General features: G+C 43.3%; 1 protein-coding gene across 4 annotated transcripts in view; it reads left to right on the forward strand.

The window, feature by feature from the left end:
• The first annotated feature begins 267 nt into the window (after window positions 1-267).
• znf1035 (zinc finger protein 1035) overlaps window positions 268-21,281 on the forward strand; it is a 29,814-nt gene continuing 8,800 nt past the window's right edge. The window contains exons 1-3 of one of the 4 annotated variants that reach the window (XM_057833692.1): window positions 268-975; window positions 12,380-12,435; window positions 21,065-21,221. The gene's annotated coding sequence lies outside the window, so the exon portion shown is untranslated. Of the gene's footprint in view, window positions 976-8,961; window positions 9,570-12,379; window positions 12,436-21,064; window positions 21,222-21,281 lie in introns of those variants that run through there. The other 3 variants (XM_057833690.1, XM_057833691.1, XM_057833693.1) reach the window with 3 other exon arrangements.

The raw sequence follows: 21,281 nt of genomic DNA on the forward strand, positions 1-21,281 counted from the left end.
TCTAGCAGAACACGGCTGCTCCATAGGATTGACAGCAGGTATTCATGCTTTAACCTTTGCTACAGTATTTTTTTGTTCCTGAATGTCTGTTTTATAAGACAGTTTTCAAAGTTATTCCCTGCATTTAAAAAAAAAAAAAATTATCACTGTTTACCTGATTTCCAACAGTTTTATGATAAATTATTTCTATCTATTAGTATTACAGTCCTTTTCATACCAATAAAACATCACCCTGTTTCGCCACTAGGGGTTGTTGCCCAAGGGGACTTCTAGAAATCAGCCTGCGCCATTTTGATGCGGATCCTGCTCACAAAATGGTGGTAGTCGACTGATTAACCCTTATGGAACCAGGGAGCCACCGGGGTCCAGATCAGGAGCAGACGCTCCAGCTGTGATTCTACCACTAACACACCAACATGGAAGTATGGAATCACACAAGGGACGCACGTACACTCCGATGAGGACTTCACCGTGGAGCGCGGAGTCTATTATACACACACCGCAGAGGCAGAACACCAGGGAGGTAGGACCGACTGCAGCTGCAAGGCGCACCAGTGGAGAACCGGAAGCAGTCGAGGATGATTCGCGCCATAGAGCGAAGGGGGGAGGGCTCTCCTCTACTCCCCGCAACCTTGTTATTGGTCCTGCTTAGAACCACACACGAATTTGCGGCACATTGTTCGAGAAATCCGCGAAGGGAAAAGGAAAGAAAATGGAGGAACATCATGTTCTACCAGAGATACTGGAGCCAAGGGCGTGTTTGTAGTCTTGGGTCTCGCCAAAAACGATGCCCGTTTGACTTGACGGCCCCCTTTCCTCCTCGCTTGTCTCCCCGCGACATTATTGATAAACTTGAACCAATTCTCAAGGAAGAGGTCAGCCTTTTGTTGGAAAGGATAACAGGACGTAAAAAAGACAACAACTCCGAGACGTAAGACAACAACGGACTCGAGGACGAGACGCAGCACTGGACCGGTATGTACACATCCACAAAATGTATAATGGTCGTGAACTGGTTCTTATCAAATTGCTAACTAGCATGCTAGGCTAGCGCGATAGTTAGCTATCCCAGCCGCCCCCCAGAACCCGAAACGTCACAACTAGAGGATCAAGCACGGGATCAGAGACCAACACTGCCTTTCTATAAGTGTGAGAAATTCGCTTTTGAGATAGACTGTTTGCTAGTTTATCCAACGGTTGGTTACTCCCCTGTCCAATAATATGACTGGCTCAAAATGTACATTACGACGCACTGTCATTTCACACGTGAATGGGACATGATAGTTTCCCGTCAAACATAAACTCAGTCAAATTATTTAGTTTAACAGTAGTTTAACCGTTCTCATATAAAAGAAAACAAAAGGGTTGCCTAGATACGGCTGCAATTGTGTTTATCTAACAACGCGTTTCATTTAAGGGTTTAATACAATAAATATGATAATGAACATGCCATCTCAATCAGTATGCTTAAACAACCTGTTTCCAGTCAGGGGCTTAATGCCATATTTATGATAATAAACTTGCAGTGTCCCAACTCAATAAATATGACTTTGAGCTACTTGTATATTTAGTGGCATAATATTACTGTTATGGTGTTTTGTCAGTAATAGTGGCTTTAATTTGTATTCAATCCAACATTGGCACCAGTCTCACCTGAATTTGCCTGAAAAGTTTAGTACACCCTGGACTGGTCGCCAGTCAATAATGGGATGTAAACAAACAAACAAACAAAGAATCTGTCGTTGACACTTCCATTTACATCTCGTGCCGGTTTGATATTTTGACTGTATGATAACCTTAAGCCATAATATCATAGTATTACAATTACAGCTCTAAAATGTGTTACTTTTAGATATCTGGGTTTAAAAAAAAATATATATATATTTTTTTTTTCATTGAACAGGATTTTTCAAAACATATTAGCAAATTGGAACATAAGTATATTTAAGTTAAAATAATATATACAGTATATACTGTACATTCTAAATAGGGGTGCACGATATCCATTTTTTGAAACCGATACAGATATCGATAACTTCCTGCTCCTCAATGCCGATACCAATACGGTAACCGATAATATAGATATAATTTTTAAATGTATATTCACCTGAGTTTTTGAACACCTGTTGGTCAAAAATACTAGTGTGGATTCAGCATAGATTTGCCTTTCATCTAACCAGAATTTTCATGATGACATGAACATTATTATAATGGACAAAACAAAAACAAGAACAATTTTGACTTCAAATAAAGTGCCCATATTTATTTTTTCAAATAAATATTATTTGAGTTAATCAGATTCAGAGTTTATTTGTCATTGTCAGATGACAACGAAATTCCGATTGGAGTTCCAACAATACTACGAGTTAGTACCCATTGAAGTACTTGGTGCAGAGTAAGATAAAGGTAAAGTGTCCCCAGTACCCCCACAATCCCACCATAAACAAATAATAAATATTGATAAATTTACATAACCCCCCCCCTCCCCACGGTGTCAAGTGCATACTAATGACCGCATAACCATAACAGCAATTTCAGTGTACTTGTGAATTCAGCAGTCTTATCGCCTGAATTCACAATCACAATCAATCAATCAATACCATTGACGATGTGTTCCCCTGAACAATGAGAACTTCGCCAAAACAAACATAAACCCAACAGGTATTGTGCTTTGTCAGCAGATAAAACATTTGGTGCAACAGGAGAGGAGACTTTCGTGGTCTTGGTCCATGAAACAACTTTCTTAAAACCTGGCAATTGTAGGACAGCAAGCCTATCAATAACCAAAAGGCCTCTCAAGAACTTGTAAACATAACACTGTAAAATGCAAACATTTGCTAATTGCCATAGTATAGTTTATCACTCAGTGAAGGAAAAATACGGCCTCTAGAACAGTAAGAAAACTTTGCATACTGGCAAAACGAGTGAAAACAAATGCGCACACATCCGAGTCCGCTGACACCGTGCCAAAACTATGATATATTATCGGGCCTATCAATAATCTTATCAGATTTATTGGGATGATGTCATAATTCCTATTATCAGACCAATAATTATCGTGCACCTCTAATTCTAAATACAATTAAAATAAATGCAGTCCTTTAGGTGAGCCTAAAACCCCAGTTATTGTATTACCATCAGAACAAAAATAATTGAATTATTTTCCATAAAAAGCACGTGTGTATAACTCATATCATAAAAAAAAAAAAACACCACGTTTTACCACCACTAGACACACTATTAACACGCTGGAGTTAACTCTCATAGCTGGTGGGAAACGTTCATGGTAATGTTTACTAACCTTTAATTTTGTATAAATGTGAAATCATATCAGAGGTATCCTTGGCAGCCACCCTCAGCAAACATGTTTTACATGGTATTTGGCCCTCCTCCTCTAAGCAGCGGCCGTCTGTAACTTTTCTGTAGCCGAAGTATTCCCATACCAGGGATTTCGTTGTCTTCGATGAGGGGAAAAAAATTCAGGAGTTTCACCTCCTCCAGCCATCGTGTAGCACAACTGACCCGCTGACACTGAGCAACAACCAGTGGGGGAGGGTTGAGCTTTGCAGCAGCAAGCGAGGGATTTCTCCCTGCATTTTTGGGACATGAAAAATGACTAATACCTTAGGGACGGTATGACAGAAAATGTTTGCTGTTTTGAAACCTTGGCATTTTCATACCACGATATTCATTGAAACTGGTAATCGGCACATGTCTACATCTAGTAAACCTAACATGCATGCTGTTGGAATGTGGATGGAAACCACAGAATTCATGTATAGTCTTCCATGAAGGCTGCATGTGTGTCACAGTTCAGAGTTGTGAACATACTGTAAATATGTGTACCAAAGACTGGCTAATTTGCACATGAGATTAAGTAGGAACTGCACTATTGTCAATAATGGGCACGCAATGATGTCACATCAACTAGAGCAGGGATGTCAAACCGATTTCACAATGGGCCGCAGTGGGTCCTGGTCTTTGTTCCAATAGATCCAGCACAGACAATTCAAACAATGAGGTTTCTGCTAAAACGAGCAGCATCTCACTGCAATCAATTAATTTCACTTGTAAAACATCAGATTGGTTGAAAGGTATTTAACTTGTTTGGCTGGAATGAAATCCAGCACCCACTGCGGCCCTTTGAGGACCGGTTTGACACCCCTGCACGAGAGATTTTGCTGGTCACCTATTTTCGGTTTTGGTTTGCTTCCACCGCTGCTGTGCATGTTCTCAATATTTTTGTTTTTAACTGAATTTCAACTTTCATCAAGATCTTTTTTATTATTACTTTGAAAATCAACATAAAAGCATAAATATGAATGCACATCATCAACCATTTTGAACTTGATTATGAGTATCTGTGTGTTTCCCAGCTCTGTTATACTCAGTGGTAATTGATATGTGTGTTAAATGCTCATTGACACAACTTGCTTTGGACAAACATTCAGTAGGTCATAATTGACTCGTTGAAGCAAGAGATCCCAGAACTAATAATGAACATTACGTTTGGATCACAAAGATTCGCCAGATCCGTTGGTGGCCACCTCTTAAATAAAGTAAATAACGGGATTGGAAAATACCCTGTTTTTGACTTACAGTGGGGCAAATAAGTATTTAGTCAACCACTAATTGTGCAAGTTCTCCCACTTGAAAATATTAAAGAGGCCTGTAATTGTCAACATGGATAAGCCTCAACCATGGGAGACAGAATGTGGAAAAAAAAACAGAAACTCACCCTGTTTGATTTTCAAAGAATTTATTTGCAAATCATGGTGGAAAATAATTATTTGTTCAACACCAAAAGTTAATCTCAATACTTTGTTATGTACTCTTTGTTGGCAATAACGGAGGCAAAACATTTTCTGTACCTCTTCACAAGCTTTTCACACACTATTGCTGGTATTTTGGCCCATTACTCCATGCAGATCTTCTCTAGAGCAGTGATGTTTTGGGGCTGTCGTTAGGCAACACGGACTTTCAACTCCCTCCACAGATTTTCTTTGGGGTTGAGATTTGGAGACCGGCTAGGCCACTCCAGGAACTTGAAATGCTTCTTACGAAGCCACTCCTTTGTTGCCCTAGCTGTGTGTTTGGGATCAATGTCATGCCGAAAGACCCGGCCACGTCTCATCTTCAATGCCCTTGCTGATGGAAGGACATTTTCTCTCAAAATCTCTCGATACATGGCCCCATTCATTCTTTCCTTTACACAGATCAGTCGTCCTGGTCCCTTTGCAGAAAAACAGCCCCAAAGCATGATGTTTCCACCCCCATGCTTCACAGTGGGTATGATGTTCTTCGGATGCAATTCAGTATTCTTTCTCCTCCAAACATGAGAACCTGTGTTTCTACCAAAAAGTTCTATTTTGGTTTCATCTGACCATAACGCATTCTTCCAGTCCTCTTCTGGATCATCCAAATCTGTAGGTCATTCACTAGGTCCACCCGTGTGGTTCTGGGATTTTTGCTCACAGTTCTTGTTATCATTTTGAAGCCACAGGGTGAGATCTTGCATGGAGCCCCAGATCGAGGGAGATGATCAGTGGTTTTGTATTGTATTGTAAATTTTCAGTCAAGGTTGACAGTTGCTAAGCATGGATAACCTGCTCCGGATCATCCCACATATTTTCAACGATTTTCAGGCCTGGGGCAGTGGCGGCCTAAAATGGTTCCCTGGTTGAATTGGAGAGGAGTGCTAGCGTAGAATCACCTGCATTCCCCTCGAGCTGTAGGGGGAGGGGCGTTACCTTGTGATGTAGGATACACTGAGAGGCCGTTTAAATGGTGTTGCTCCGAGAATACGACAAATGACATGTTTGTATTCATATGGTTCTGTCTCCATTCGAACAATGTCGCAATTCCTCATGAAAATGATGTAGTATTCATGCCAGGCCCTGAGAGGCAGTGCAGATTTACAAGGCGACAGCCAGTTATGTAATTCCTTTACACCATCAACCTCCTCAGCCCGGAAGACAACATACCCACCCACTCCAAGCTTTGGCATTTTTCTTTTGCTCAAAAAGGCACAAAACGCAAACAATAAACATATTTAAATTAAAGATATTATAAAAACAGTAAATTAAAGCCGACATTCTGCCATGTTTGCTGGTTTTAATGTTTAGTAGCAGCGCTGCGCATGTCCAAAGTGACGTGTGGGAGTGCAGACGTCATCGGCGCGAGAACTTTGTTGCGGAGCAAGCCCTGCAATTGAATCCTACTTCGGGGCCCGGAATCAAAGGTTTGCGTCTTAGCCTTCCGTTTTTGCTGTCACCATATAAAGGCGAGGCTTGTCATGACTTTCAGACATAGGGGGATGTAGGCCTACTGGGAATTACCTGGGTTGGACACCTTAAGACTTGTGCCGTGTTGGCGACTTGGCACTCTCTATGCGGGGAAGCCAGGGGACGGGATTTATTACCCGTATATAATGTCGTTTGTGGTCGACATCGGCAACAAAATAAACCACCCATTTCCAACTGTCTCTTCCTCAGCTCTAACATCCAGTAGCTTAGTAGTTTAATTTTACCATGTTTCCAGTTTGCCATGTTGATAATTGCAATGTTTGTTTACCACTTTTCGTCTTACTGCAAAGAATGAGGAAATGACATGTGGCCCGCCATGATATAGAGTATACGTCATCAGCCTTCGCGGTGTGACCCTGGACTTAACCGGGTGACGTAAAGTTTGAAAGCAATCGGTTAAGTCCTAGCCATTATAGTAGCAAGCATGATTCCAGCAAGGCGATGTCGTAGTTAAGTGGTTGTTGTTTCTGAGTTCTCTTTGCCAATCCTAACCATCCTTTGCCTTGGCTTCGCTGATATTTTTCCTGACCTACCACTTTCTGCCTTAATAAGAATTTTGTTTGCGGTCTTACATTTGTCATTAGGTTGCTGACAGTGGAAACTGACAACTAAAATATCAGAGAAAGCTTTTGGTACCCTTCCCCTTAAATAATGCTGTTGAATAAACTTTGAATTCAGGTCATTTGAGAGCTGTTTTGAGGCCCCTCATTGTTGACACTCTTTATTAGGCTCGAGCGTATGACGTGGCACTCGCGAGGTTTCCGCCGCTATCGCCATTATGGAAGCGGTAAACATAAACAGTGAGGCATTTCAACACAGGTCGCTCTTTAAAAATGGTTGGAAATTATTGTGCGGTAAAGAATTGCAACAACCGATCGAATAGAAAGGAGAATGTATAGCTCGACGGAACGCCATTGAGTTTCTTCCGGATCCCTACATGGAGAAAAGGCGAGGGAAAGGTCATATCTGAACTTACCAAACGTCGAAGAATGGCATGGGTGGCCTTGATCAGAAGGAAGGGCATAACGTTTGATTCTCCAGTTACACACAGAGTTTGCTCTATGCACTTCACTCCGGTAAGTTAATTTCGTTTGTTTATGCAAATTTCGGTAACTTTATGCCCTAAGTCGGCCTGTTGTTAGCTATAGCTACAGCTAAACAACTAGCATGCATACATGTGCATTGTCTTCATAAGACATAATTCCTGTCGTTGCTAAATGAAAAAGCTGTAATATTTTGACGTGAGAGAGTGGCAAAGAATTTGTACACATTGTAAACACACATTGCTTACCTTTGCTAGAAAGATGGCGTTGCCGTTTGCTATGGTCATAACATCTTTATTCCATTTGTGTTCGGCTTGCACGTAAGGGTCAACATTGTTCACATCCTTTAAATTGCTCACATATCTGTCCCTGTATCGAACTGGCAAGTTTTCCTTACTTTTTTCGATCTTTGGCACTCGTAGTTGAATTGTATTTGCCGTTAAGTTTAAATGTCCCGTGATGCAGACGTGCTTCCGAAATGGCTGCGTTGTCGCAAATCTCGCATGATCCCGTGCTGCTGTGACGTAAACGCTCGAGCCTAATTGAAGATTTAGCGGGGGAGCTTGTGTGGGCGAACGGCAGTCAAATGGCGTAGGTCAATGAGTCGAGCAGGAGCATATACTGTCAGTGACTCCTGACTTCAACTCCACTAGCAGCCGCCACTCGACATTCATACTCAGACATCTCGCGTTTGGTGTCGAGCTAGGGTCCCAGTGGTGACTTCTTTTTTACATGCACACATCGAGCTCCCAACTCCAACTCTACTGGCAGCCACCATTCCACGTTCTTACTAGGTGATACATTAGTCACGGTGTTGAGCTGGCAGCAGCGCCTTCTTTTCTACATGCTCAAGCCCAGAATGAGCTCTCGCTCAATGGAAAAGGGGCGTTGTTGCTTCCAGCTATAAGTGAAGGCAGTCACAAGTTCACAACCATTTTTCCAACTCCTACCACTCGGTCAGTCCAGGGTCATTTACACTCCTTTTTGGAGAGACAAAATGATAGCGTATCCCCATTACATATTCTCTCTCCTTCATTGTCACGTACACCCCCACGCACGCACACACACACATGCGCATGGGTTTCTAGATTTGCTCTGAGATACAGAGTAAATCGTAAAACTAAATAAACCGTGGGTTGCTAAAAAAATATATATATGTATACATATATGCAACACTACATTTCGTTGCACAGAACAAAAGAAAAGTGTGTTTCACATTTTTGCATGAAAGGAAAGAGCACTCTTTATTTTATTTTTTTATTCATAAGCATTCTTGACTATAGATAAACATACAGTACCGTTCAAAACTTTGGGGTAACGCAGACAATTTTGTGTTTTCCTTAAGCCACACTTTTATTTTTAAAATGAATTTCAAAATGAATAGAACATATAGTCAAGACATTGACAGGGTTGGAAATAAGGATTTTTATTTTAAATGATAATTTTCTTCAAACTTTGCTTTTATCAAAGAATGCTCATTTTGCAACAATTACAGCTTTACAGACCTATGGTGTACTAGCTGTTAATTTGTTCAGAAGAAGAGAAAGATGATGAATCTTCACTCCACCTTTCCAGAACCACCTCCCACAAGTTGGATTGGCTTGATGGGCACTTCTTGCGTATCATACGGTCAAGCTGCTTCCACAACAGCTCAATAGGTTTGAGATCTGTTGACTGTGCTGGCCACTCCATTGCAGATAGAATACAAGCTGCCTGCTTCTTTCCTAAATAGTTCTTGCATAATTTGGAGGTGTGCTTGGGTCACTGTGATGTTGTAGGATGAAATGGACTCCAATCAAGCGTTGTCCACAGAGTATGGCATGGTGTTGCAAAATGGAGTGATAGCCTTTTTTATTTAAAATCCTGTTGAACTTGTACAAATCTCCCACTTTACCAACACCAAAGCAACCCCAGACCATCACATTACCTTCACCATTGTTGACTGATGACATCAGGCACTCTTCCAGCATCTTTTCAGTTATTTTGTGTGTCACAAATGTTCTTTTCTTTGATCCAAAGGCCAAACACCTCAAACTTTGATTCATCTGTCCATAACACTTTTTTCCTATCTTCCTCTGTCCAATGTCTGTGTTCTTTTGCCCATATTGTTTACTTCTATTACCCAGTCTCAGATAAAGCTTTTTCCTTTGCCACGCTGCCCAGAAAACCAGCATCCCGGAGTCGTCACTTCACTGTCGACATTGACACTGGCGTTTTACGGGTACTATTTAATGAAGCTGCCAGATGAGGACCTGCGAGGCATCTATTTCTCAAACTAGACTTTTATGTACTTCTTGCTCGGTTGTGCAGCGGGGCCTCCCGCTTCTTTCTACTCTGGTTAGATCTTGTTTGTGCTGCTCTCTAAAAGGAGTGGTACACAGCGTTATAGGAAATCTTGGAGTAGCCTTTTTCTAAGAAGAGATTGTCGAGTTTCACGTGAAAGTTGTCTTTTTCTGGCCATTTTGAGAGTTAATCAAACCCACAAAGGTGATGCTCCAGATGCCCAACTAGCTCAAAGGAAGATCAGTTTTATAGCCTCTCTAACCACCAAAACGCTTTTGAGCTGTGCCAACAAAATGTTACGAGGTTTTATAATCATATATTATCCTTCTAAGGCAACTAGCAAGCACAATGTACATTAGAACACTGGAGTGATGTTTGCTGTAGATGGGCCTATTTACAAAACTACGTAAATTTTGCATTAAAACTGGACGTTTCCAGCTAGAATAATCATTTACCACATTGATAATGTATAGAGGGGTTTTCTGATTAGTTTAATGTTATTTCCATTGAAAAAACTGAGCTTTTCTTTCAAAAAGGAGGAAATTTCTAAGTGACTCCAAACCTCTGAACGGTATTGTAAGTCTGTATTTCATTGTTGCAAAAGTATTCACATCACCTAAGTTATTATGAGTCGCAAATGATTGCACATATAGAATATTGCATCACAGTATTATTAGCTTGCATATAATCACCTATGATCCCTGTACACTTGATTACACCCCATAAATTGTGCCCAATAGTCACCTGTCCACCTGTCATCCCATGCTTTCAGCATACAATAGTCATTAGGTCCAAGGAGCTGTCAAAAGACCTCAGAAAGAAAGTTCCAGAAAAGAATAGAGATGGAAAAAGCTATGCAGCCATTGCAAGTACCGTACACTCAGTGTGCAAAAAAATGTATTCAGAAGTGGAAGCGCCATTGCACTACTTGAATCTTCAAAAAACAGGGTGTCCCTCCAAGATCACGGTAAGAAGAAATAGCTCGGGGAAATGAGAGTAAACCCCTCTGTAACTCTTGGGTCTTGTTCAGATTTTCAGTCAAAATCTGATTTTTAGCCCATCCAGATTGAAACTGGATGACTCTTTTGTAGTCTGAACAGTCACACAGCACAGAAATCAGATTTTTGTTAGATTGAGTAAAACTACATACAGGTAGTAGTTTCATATCAGATATGGACAAGATGCTTCTCAGTCTGAACAGCACAGAGGGGATTTGACTGTCAGTGATGTCACTCCATGCTCGATGATGACTTCAATGCCACAGCAACCGGTCAGGTGTGTCAATAATGTGGCCCAGTCAAAACAGGTTAAGATCTGATTTGGAGACTTGCTAACATAAATTTGAACAGTCTGCCCTAAAAATCAGATTTAGGGAGGAATCCCCTAGGAATTAGATATCCCTGCAGTCTGAATGCAACATTGAAGACCCGCAAAAGACTTCAAAGGACTAATTTACGACAGTCCACAATAACCCGCACTTTACACAAGGAAGATCTCAAAAGGTGTGCTGCAGAGAAGCCATAGCTGGATAAACAACATCACTTCGTCCTGCGACGGCAGCCTCCTCTCTGGTCCGAGTTGTGTCCCCGTTGTACTAGTGTCCTGTTTGGTCCTGACTATAGCCAACTGCACCTCTTATGGAGAAATGTTTGCCTGGTATACCAGACTCAGCGATTGAGTCTGGCGACCGTCCGGCGGATCAAATTCCGAGGGCAGGGCAAGCCACAGCAAACAGACAGCGGAGTGGACCAATCAGCGACTGGCAGACGTGACGTTGTTAAACCGACAAGTAATTAGCATGAGCGGAGAACGGAGGCGTTTATTCAACATGTCTAGCGCAAGCCATGTTGACTGTTGTCAATGACTTGTGTCAATGTGTTTTTGGTAATTTAAAACTGGTTTTACCGCGGATTGGAACATATTATCGGCTATCCCGTGCGCCATCTGTGTTGTTGTAGAGACAACTTTTGGCGCGCAAGAGTGACGTTACTCGTTAAGAACACGTCACGCAAATAAACGAATCTGATTGGAGGGTTGATATTGTACTTGTTCGAGAGGCCGTTAATGGGCTGGGTCTCAGACTATTTCTCACAGTGTTTGGAAAAATACAGGGAGAATAGTCTGGGGGGTCCAGGCAAGAGAAATGTAGCCTCCCACCCTAAGTGAGTCCAGTCATCTCACTGGTCATGAAGGTCCCTCTGTGTTCTCAGCCAGATGGGGGCTTCCGGGTGGCGGGTGTGTTTGGGCTTGCGTTTTCTGTTTTGTGGTCCCCTACAATCCTCTCAGGGCCTGGTTGGAGGCAGCTCGTGTGTGCTGGGGGACTGTCCTGGGCTGCCGACATAGCATAGATATAGACACTGGTATATAATTGATTGTGCCGGTATGAGTGATTACTAGCATGCGAAATTTCAGATTCTTAGATTATTCGCGATTCAGTCGTGTAAGATTCGAGAACGATTCACAAACATCCAAATTCCGATTATTGAAATATGCCAAATAAAGCGGAACTAAAACACAGCTAGCACGGTCTTCAGGACGCAATGAGGAACGGACCGACAATTTATGCCGCTAGCATACAAACAACTAACACCTGACTGCGGCCGACAGCCGTTTCAAACAACGACCATGTTTCTACAAACTACGTCCACATCATGCTACGATAGATATCTTATATATGTAGAACTAGATAATTTATACGCCTATTTCATACATAGGACCAATAATTTTTGCATTTTCTTTCATTTACAGAGGACCGGAATTGAGTGTTCCAGATTTGGAAACCCACAAGCATTTGGGTACATCAGGTACGGTTTTAATTCTCTATCTATTATAATATTTCTGTATATATGTTAGTCTCCAGAGGCGCGTCATTCCTTGAAAAGCCTTTTAAAGTCTTGCGTTTAAATCTGTGCAAAGCTCCAGACTGCGACCAAATGGTCGCATTTTGTGACTAAAATTAGAGCCTGTACAAGTATTTTGTTCTATCTACTCCCACATGCGGGACCAGTAACATTGCAGGGGATTTTTGTCTGTTTGTTGTTGTTGCTGACAAACTCCTTCATGGTTAAATCCACTAATTGACCAGAATGGTACAAGCTTTTGCCAAGGGAAAATACAACAGAAAATAAAGACGGTGGAACTGGGCGATATTATGGAGCGAATTAATAAATTCTAAAATTCACTATAAAATCATTGTAGGTATTAAATTCCAGGACATTCCATTTGATGCCGATGGGAATGTATTATGCATTGCTGTAATCTTGCCTATGCCATGCCCATTCCATCGATTATCTACCGCTTTTTACGGGGTTGGGTCGCGGGTTCAGCAGCTTTAGCAGGGAAGCCCAGACTTCCCTCTCCGCAGCACCTTCAACCAGCTCCTCCGGTCGGATCCCAAGGCATTCCTAGGCCAGCGGAGAGACAGTCTCTAGCATTTCCTGGGTTGTCCCTGGGGCCCTCCCGCTAGTGGGACATGCCCAGAACACTTCTCCGAGGAGGCATCCAAGCCAGATACCAAGCCACCTCAGCTGGCTCCTCTCCACGCGGAAGGTTAGTGGCTTGACACCAAGTCCCTCCCGGATGACTGAAATTCTCACTCTTTCTCTAAGAGAGAGCCCGGACACCCTGCAGACCGGCCGCTTGTATTCAGGATCTTGCTCTTTCGGTCACGATCCAAAGCTCGTGTCCATAGGTGAGGGTAGGAATGTTGATCGACTGGTAAATCGAGAGCTTCACCTAGTGGCTCAGCTCCTTCTTCACCACAAGTGAGTCCGCATGACTGCTGCACCGATGCGCCTGTCGATCTCCCGCTCCCTCGTGCCCTCATTCGTGAAGAAGACCCCAAGATATTTGAACTCCTCCACTTGGGGCAGGCTCTCATCCCTGACCCGAAGTGGGGATGCCACCCTTTCCAACTGAGGACAAAGATCTTGGATTTGGAGGTTCTGATCTTCATCCCAATGACTTCACACTTGGCTGCGAACTGCTCCAGTGAGAATTGGAGATCACGGCTTGATGAAGCCAACAGCACATCATCTGCAAAAAGCAGAGATGCAATGCAGAGGTCCCCAAACTGGACCTCCTAAATGCTTCAGCAGCACCTAGAAATTCTGTCCGTAAAAGTTAATGAACAGAATCGGCGACAAAAGGGCAATCTTGGCGAAGTCCAGCCCTCACTGAGAACGAATCTAACTTACTGCTGGCAAGGCGGACCAAACCTTGACAATGGTCATACAGGGACCTAACAGCCCTTACCAGGATGGTCGGTACCCCGTACTCCTGAATCACCCCCCACAGGACTCCCTGAGGGACATGGTCGAACTCCTTCTCCAAATTCACAAAACACATAAGTGGTTGACAATATTAATGGCCCAGTGGCTGAAGGCCAGTAAAAAAAATCATGCGTCGATTGGGGGTGTGGGGGGTAATTTCACAATAATTCCAAGTGGCTGTGTTTTGACAACATTATGCTATCTTCATCAAATACACCCTTACAGTCGATGCAGCAAGCCGTTGATCTCCGTGGGGCTTGAACTCTTCTCGTTCGCAACTGTCTTTTAGCATATTAAGTACATAGGTTTGATACTTGCAGTTGGTAAAATGGACGCATGTTTGTCAGTCCATTCCTCATTGAAGCGGCGATTTTCGTTGTCCACTTTTCTTCTCTTGGTGAACTTTGAGCATGATATTTTGTTACATTCGGTCTTCTACTGGTGGCATGGAAACAAACATTACAAAGTGCCAGGTGTGACTCGTGTTTCACACTGCTGCAGTTCATCCACTCTAGGAGCATTCTGGCTGTCTCAGCCAATCTGCGCATCAATGCACGCTTTCTCAGCCAATCAGCCCATCCATCAGCCCATCCATGCGCGCGCTCTCAGACACTCAGCGCATCGTTATCACAGAGATGGCAGAAGTGGGAACATGGAAGATATTTGACAAAAAAATGAAACAATTCAGCGATAGAATAGTTCAGCATAGCAATAGATCGTCGGCTCATACAAATAATATATGTTTTTAAAAAAAGTTTTAATTTTTCCTTCTTTTTTGTGTGTGTGTGAAAAGTGCCATTTGCTCTGGGTCCGCAGAGAGGTGTGCCGTGGTCCGGTCGTGGACTGCGGTCCGCTAATTGAGGACCACGGCAATAAGGGATTAGCCCTCGGTGCCAGTGGCTAATGTCACTTATTGTCTACCCCTGCATGCGTAGACCGGTTAAGGGAACTCTCACGCACCATCGAGGACCCTGCCGAGGGTGTAGAGCTGATACACTGTTCCATGGCCACACCGAAAACCACACTGCTCCTCCTAAATCCGACATTCAACTTCTTAAAAGACCATCCTCTCCAGCACCCTGAATAGACTTTACCAGGGAGGCTGAGGCGTGTGATCCTTCAATAGTTTGAACACACCCTCCGGTCCCCCTTCTTAAAAAGGGGGACCAACACTTCGGTCTGCCAATCCAGAGGCACGGTCTCCGGTGTACACACAATGTTGTAGAGGCTTGACATCCGCAACAGCCCCACAACAGTCAGAGCGTTTGGGAACTCCAGGCGGATCTCATCCACCTCTGGGGCCCTGCCAACGAGGAACTTTCCAACCACCTCAGTGACATTCAACCCTAGGGATAGGAGAGCCCACCTGGGCGTCCCCAGACTCTGCTTTCTCAAGGGAAGGCGTTATGGTAGAGATAGGCGAGCACACTTGGAGTCCCCAGACTCCTGCTTCCTCAAAGGAAGCCGTAACGGTAGAATTCAAGAAGTCTTTGAAGTATTCTCCCACGATGTCCCGTGTCAAAGTCTGCAGCATCCCATTTCCACCATACACAGTGTTAATGGTGCACTGCTTTCCTCCACATGGACGTCAGATGGTGGACCAGAATTTCCTCGAAGCCGTCCAGTCGTCGTTTTCCATGGCCTCACCAAACTCTTACCATGTCAGAGTTTTTGCCTCAACGTCTGCCGAAGCCACATTCTGCTCGGCCAGCTGGTACCTCTCAGCTGCTTCCGGAGTCTCACAGGCCAAAAATTCCTGATAGGCGTCTTTCTTCAGCTTGACGGCATGCCTTTACCGCTAGTGCCAGAGTGTTCGAGGATTGCCGCCACAACAGGCAGTAACCACCTTACGGCCACAGCTCTGATCGGCTGCCTCAACAATGGATGCGCCAAACATGGCCCACTCATTCAATGTCCCCTACCTCCCCCGGGACAAGGAAGAAGTTCTGCGGAGATGGGTGTTGAAGCTCTTTCTGACATGAGATTCTGCCTGATGTTCCCAAAAGACCCTGAAAATATATTTGGGTCTGCCATACTTGGCCAGCATCTTCCCCCACCATCGGAGCCAACACATCAGCAGGTGGTGATCAGTTGACAGCTCCACCCCTCTCTTCACCCAAGTGTCCAGAACAAACAGCCGCAAATCCGATGACACGACTACAAAGCCAATCCTCGAACTGTGGCCTAAAGTGTCCTGGTGCCAAGTGCGCATATGGACACCCTTATGTTTGAACATGGTGTTCGTTATGGACAATCCGTGACGAGCACAGAAGTCCAATAAAGAACACCGCTCGGATTCTGATCAGCGGGGGGCCATTCCTCGCAATCACGCCCCGCCAGGATTCACTGTCATTGCCCACGTGAGCATTGAAGTCCCCCAGCAGAACGAGGAAGTCCCCAGAGGGAGTGCGCTCAAGCACCCCTGTCACTCATCGTTAACTTTAGCAAGCAAACACCAGCGAACTGCTGACCAATAAAAGCAGCAGGAGGGAGCGAGAGAGACTGTCCGCGGAGAACCAGAGAAACATTTCTTTTTAATTAAAAACCCGATCCTTTTCACCCGTTTCCGATCCTCTGAAAAATGGCGCAACCGGCCCGATTTCCGATCACGTGATCGGATCGGGACATCTCTACTCCGTATGTCATACAAATCAATTAATTCCATAATCCTCCACGCGGCCAGTAAAACAAAGCTTCTGTCCAACTGCATTAAGTATGCCAGTGGAGGTTAGCGTAAGCATGTTGCGGCATCTGAATAAACAACTACGCCTTGTCAGCAGCAAATCGAAAGACAATGCCAAATTTTGCCACATCTGGGTTAAAAGAAGGCACTGCAAAATAGGAGTGGGAACCTCTTGGTACCTCACAATACGATGCGATTTCCGATACAAAGCTCACGATAACAATGATCTGACGGTATGGGGATATAACGATTATCGATACATTGGTCAGGAAATATTATTAGGATATTCTACAAACAACTAATAAACAGTAAAACAAGCTTTTGCTGTGAATTGGAGTTTATCACTGCTAGACGTCCAATCCGTTTGAAGTTGTTCATTCGCTGCCACCCTCCCAGTCTATGACAGGTAGTGGCAGCCAATGCCAGGCAATGAGGTAATTTTGGGCCATTTAAGGTCATTTACCTGTTGATTTTCAGTTTCTTCCTGTTGATTTGGGGATATTTTATGGGTCTCTCCCTGCTTATTTAGAGTTACAGAACAGGAAATGACCTGAGAATCATCCAAAATGAATAGGCAGTGACTCAAACTCAACAGAAAATGACATGTAAATGCCCTAAAATGAACAGCAAGTGACCTGTAAATGCCCTGAAAATCGGACAGACTGACTGTGAATGCTGTGGTTTCGAATGAACGAACATTCCCAGTCTATATGGATTGGGCGTCGAGCACCATCAATGTAGCCTTAGAGTTAACTGAGACACTATTATGGTGGAAGATTTTGGTAGCAGTTTGTTGGTTCATGTTTTTTGTTTTTTTTTTTTGTTTTTTTTTAGACATTGACACATTTTCAAAACGGTATCTCGATTTTTGGCAGGAGCATATCAAGAACCTTTTGAGATACAAAGTATCACGGTAAATCACCATTTTGATATTTCACACTGCAAAACAAGTCAAGATAAAAGGCAGTGGTTTGCTTAGTTTCATCCATTCCACTGAAAGCCATAATATATGAAGTGCACGTCAGTATGATTTTAAGCAACATCTCAATAAAAGAATATTTTTTGCAAATTAAACATGACTGAGTTTTATACAATGCTTCATTGACTTTTACCATGAAACATACACACCGGCCGCTGTATTAGGTACACCTGTCCAACTCCTCTTTAACACTTAATTTCGAATCAGCCAATCACATGGCGGCAACTCGGTGCATTTAAGAATGTAGACATGGTTTAAGACAATCTCCTGCAGTTCAAACCGAGCATCAGTATGGGGAAGAAAGGTGATTTAAGTGACTTTGAACGTGGCATGGTTGTTGGTGCCAGAAGGGCTGGTCTGAGTATTTCAGAAACTGCTGATATACTGGGATTTTCACGCACAACCATCCCTAGGGTTTACGGAGAATGGTCCGAAAAAGAAAAAATATCCAGTGAGCGGCAGTTCTGTGGGTGGAAGTGCCTTGTTGATGCCAGAGGTCAGAGGAGAATGGCCAGAGTGGTTCGAGCTGATAGAAAGGCAACAGTGTCTCAAATAACCACCCGTTACAACCAAGGTAGGCAGAAGAGCAGCTCTGAACGCACAGTACGTCGAACTTTGAGGCAGATGGGCTACAGCAGCAGAAGATCATGCCGGGTGCCACTCCTTTCAGCTAAGATCAGGAAACTGACACTACAATTTGCACAAGCTCATCGAAATTGGACGATAGAAGATGGGAAAAATGTTGCCTGGTCTGATGAGTCTCGATTTGTGCTGCGACATTCGGATTGTAGGGTCAGAATTTGGCGTCAACAACATGAAAGCATGGATCCATCCTGCCTTGTATGAGCGGTTCAGGCTGGTGGTGGTGATGTAATGGTGTGGGGAATATTTTCCTGGCACTCTTTGGGCCCCTTGGTACCAATTGAGCATCGTTGGAACGTCACAGCCTACCTGAGTATTGTTGCTGACCATGTCCATCCCTTTATGACCACAATAACCCAACTTCTGATGGCTACTTTCAGCAGGCTAATGCGCCATGTCATAAAGCTGGAATCATCTCAGACTGGTTTCTTGAACATGACAATGAGTTCAATGTACTCAAATGGCCTCCACAGCCACCAGATCTCAATCCAATGGAGCATCTTTGGGACGTGGTGGAATGGGAGATTAGCATCATGGATGTGCAGCCGACAAATCTGCACCAACTGTGTGATGCCATCATGTCAGTATGGCCCAAACTCTCTGAGGAATGCTTCCAGCACCTTGTTGAATCTATGCCACGAAGAATTGAGGCAGTTCTGAAGGCAAAAGGGGGTCCAACCCGTTACTAGCATGGTAAATGGTAAATGGTGTTATACTTGTATAGCGCTTTTCTACCTCTCAAGGTACTCAAAGCGCTTTACACTACATTGCCATCTACCTACTGGTGACACAGCACCAGGAGCAATGCGAGGTTCAGTATCTTGCTCAAGGATACTCAGACGAGTTCATCAGGGTGGAGAATCTAACCCACAATCTCTGGGTTGGGGGACAACTACTCCACCACTGAGCCACGACACCCCTATGGTGTACCTAATAAAGTGGCCGTTGAGTGTAGGTTGTTGATAGAACCAACACAAAATTCGCAATTTTATGATATTTTTGATGTTAGATGGAGAGATGCTGCACTTGTCTCTTTAGAATTCCCCACAGCGTTTTTAATCAGATTCTGATCAGGAATCATACTTGGCAACTGAATCAATTTGACCCCGTTTTTGAGAAATGCTACTGTGGCTTTGGCTATGTGCTTGGCGTCATTGTCAGGTTGGAAAACTGAACTAGGACCAAGGGCATGGCGTGAAGGTAGCATCTTTTCTTTAAATATACCAGCGTATATTCCAGAACTCATGATTCGATTGATAACATGAAGTCTCTCTTGACTATTGAGTCCCTGTAGTGTTGTTCTTTGTCAGCATGGGCCTTTGCAAACTCCAGTCTGGCTGTCTGTGTTCAGTTAAGGCAGAGAAACTTTCTGCACCCGTGTATGCCACTCCTCTGCAGTGTGCGCCGTATTGTATGATGGGAAACAGTCACCCAAGTTTGGTTTATTAATTCTTTAGCCAGTTGCAGAGAACTTGAATGGGGATTTTTTTTCTGCCTTTCTCATAAGCTGACACCCGTTTTTGAGGTGCTACCTGGATGCCAACAGAAATTCAAGTATTTCCATCTCTTTTAAATTTCTTGACCACTTTTGCTTCAGGGTGTTGACCAACATGAATAGGTTTACCAATCTTCTTGTAGCCCAGCACACTTTCTGTATAAAGAAAATTTCTTTCTGAAATCTTGAGCCGTTTATTGTCCATGTGGTGTCATTGCTGACAATATTGAGGGGTTTACTCATTAGTCAAGACCCTTGTTATGCTCACCTGAATGAAAGGAAAAAAACTGCTACAAATGACCTAAATGAGTTTCCTCTGTAGAGTGTTAAGATTCGGCAAGATAGGTTGGGAAGCTCATGCATCTGTTGCTCATCTGCATCAACAGCCGCCAAATGAGGTGGCTCGGACAGAAGCTTTGGATGTTTCCTGGACGCCTCCCCAGTTAGGTGTTCTGGGCCCATTCCACTGGTAGAAGGCCCAAGGGTCTACACTGGACACGATGGCTTGGGAACACCTCAGGAGTTCCCTGAGTAGCTGGATAAAGTCACTGGGGAGAGGGAACTCTGGGCTTCTTGACTGAAGCTGCTGATTCTGTGTCCTGATCTCTGATAACGCAGAGGAAGATGGCATAAGAGATGTGTGTTTTCAAGTAAGCAGAGATGGAGATTTAGGGTTGATTGATTGGTTGATAGTCCAGAGAGCAAAACAGATTTAATTGACTGATAGTCTCGGGAGCAAGACATCAATTTACACTTGTAATTTTAATCTACACAGGTTTTATAACACCTCACAATTCAAACAAAACATTTTCCACTTCATTTTCAGACTGAGCATATAATTAAATTTTATACTGTATACTAGTTGCCTCCAATCACTGAGCGATGGACCGGTACCGAGCCACAAGAAAAATACAATTATTTCCGTTTTAATCAGCGCACACAAGGTGTTATTGGCAGTCAAGTATGGACATCAGGAGCCAACGACGCACTGCGTTCAAGGTTACCTGATCAGAAATATTTCACTTTGTTTGGGAAGCTGCCTTCTCCTCGCCTCCAGAATCGTCTTCTGTTTCCCAATTCATAATTGGTAATTAACAAATGGAAAACGAATTGCAGAAATGTAAACTGACTGGGATACACCTAATAACCAATAGGATAGGAAAGATAGGTCAGATTAGCGTGTCACAGGACTCTGTGATGTGCATGTTGAGTTCCAGCCAAAACACTGCAATCACCAGATGACCAACCCCTTTAATCTTCAATCTGTTTTACCATGTCTGTAGAACTTAAGTTTAATTACTTTACAGTTTTATCACAAAAGACAATACTCTGCTTTATAACCTCAACTTTTCTCTTCTCTCAGTATAGAGAATGGTTCTCATGGTGGAGATCAGCTACCTGGTGGCATAGATACTGGCTCTTTTGGGTTCTCTAAATTGAGGTTTTCCTTCATTTTCAGAGTTCCTTTCAGATGTGACTACTTTCCTGAAAAGCCTCTAATCACCCTACACTAAAAAAAGGTGGGATTTATTAACAATGTTCATTATTGTCTTTTAATCCTATTCAATTTATATTATGAC

This window comes from Corythoichthys intestinalis, chromosome 4, assembly GCF_030265065.1.
Source record: "Corythoichthys intestinalis isolate RoL2023-P3 chromosome 4, ASM3026506v1, whole genome shotgun sequence".
Taxonomy (NCBI): Eukaryota; Metazoa; Chordata; class Actinopteri; order Syngnathiformes; family Syngnathidae; genus Corythoichthys; species Corythoichthys intestinalis.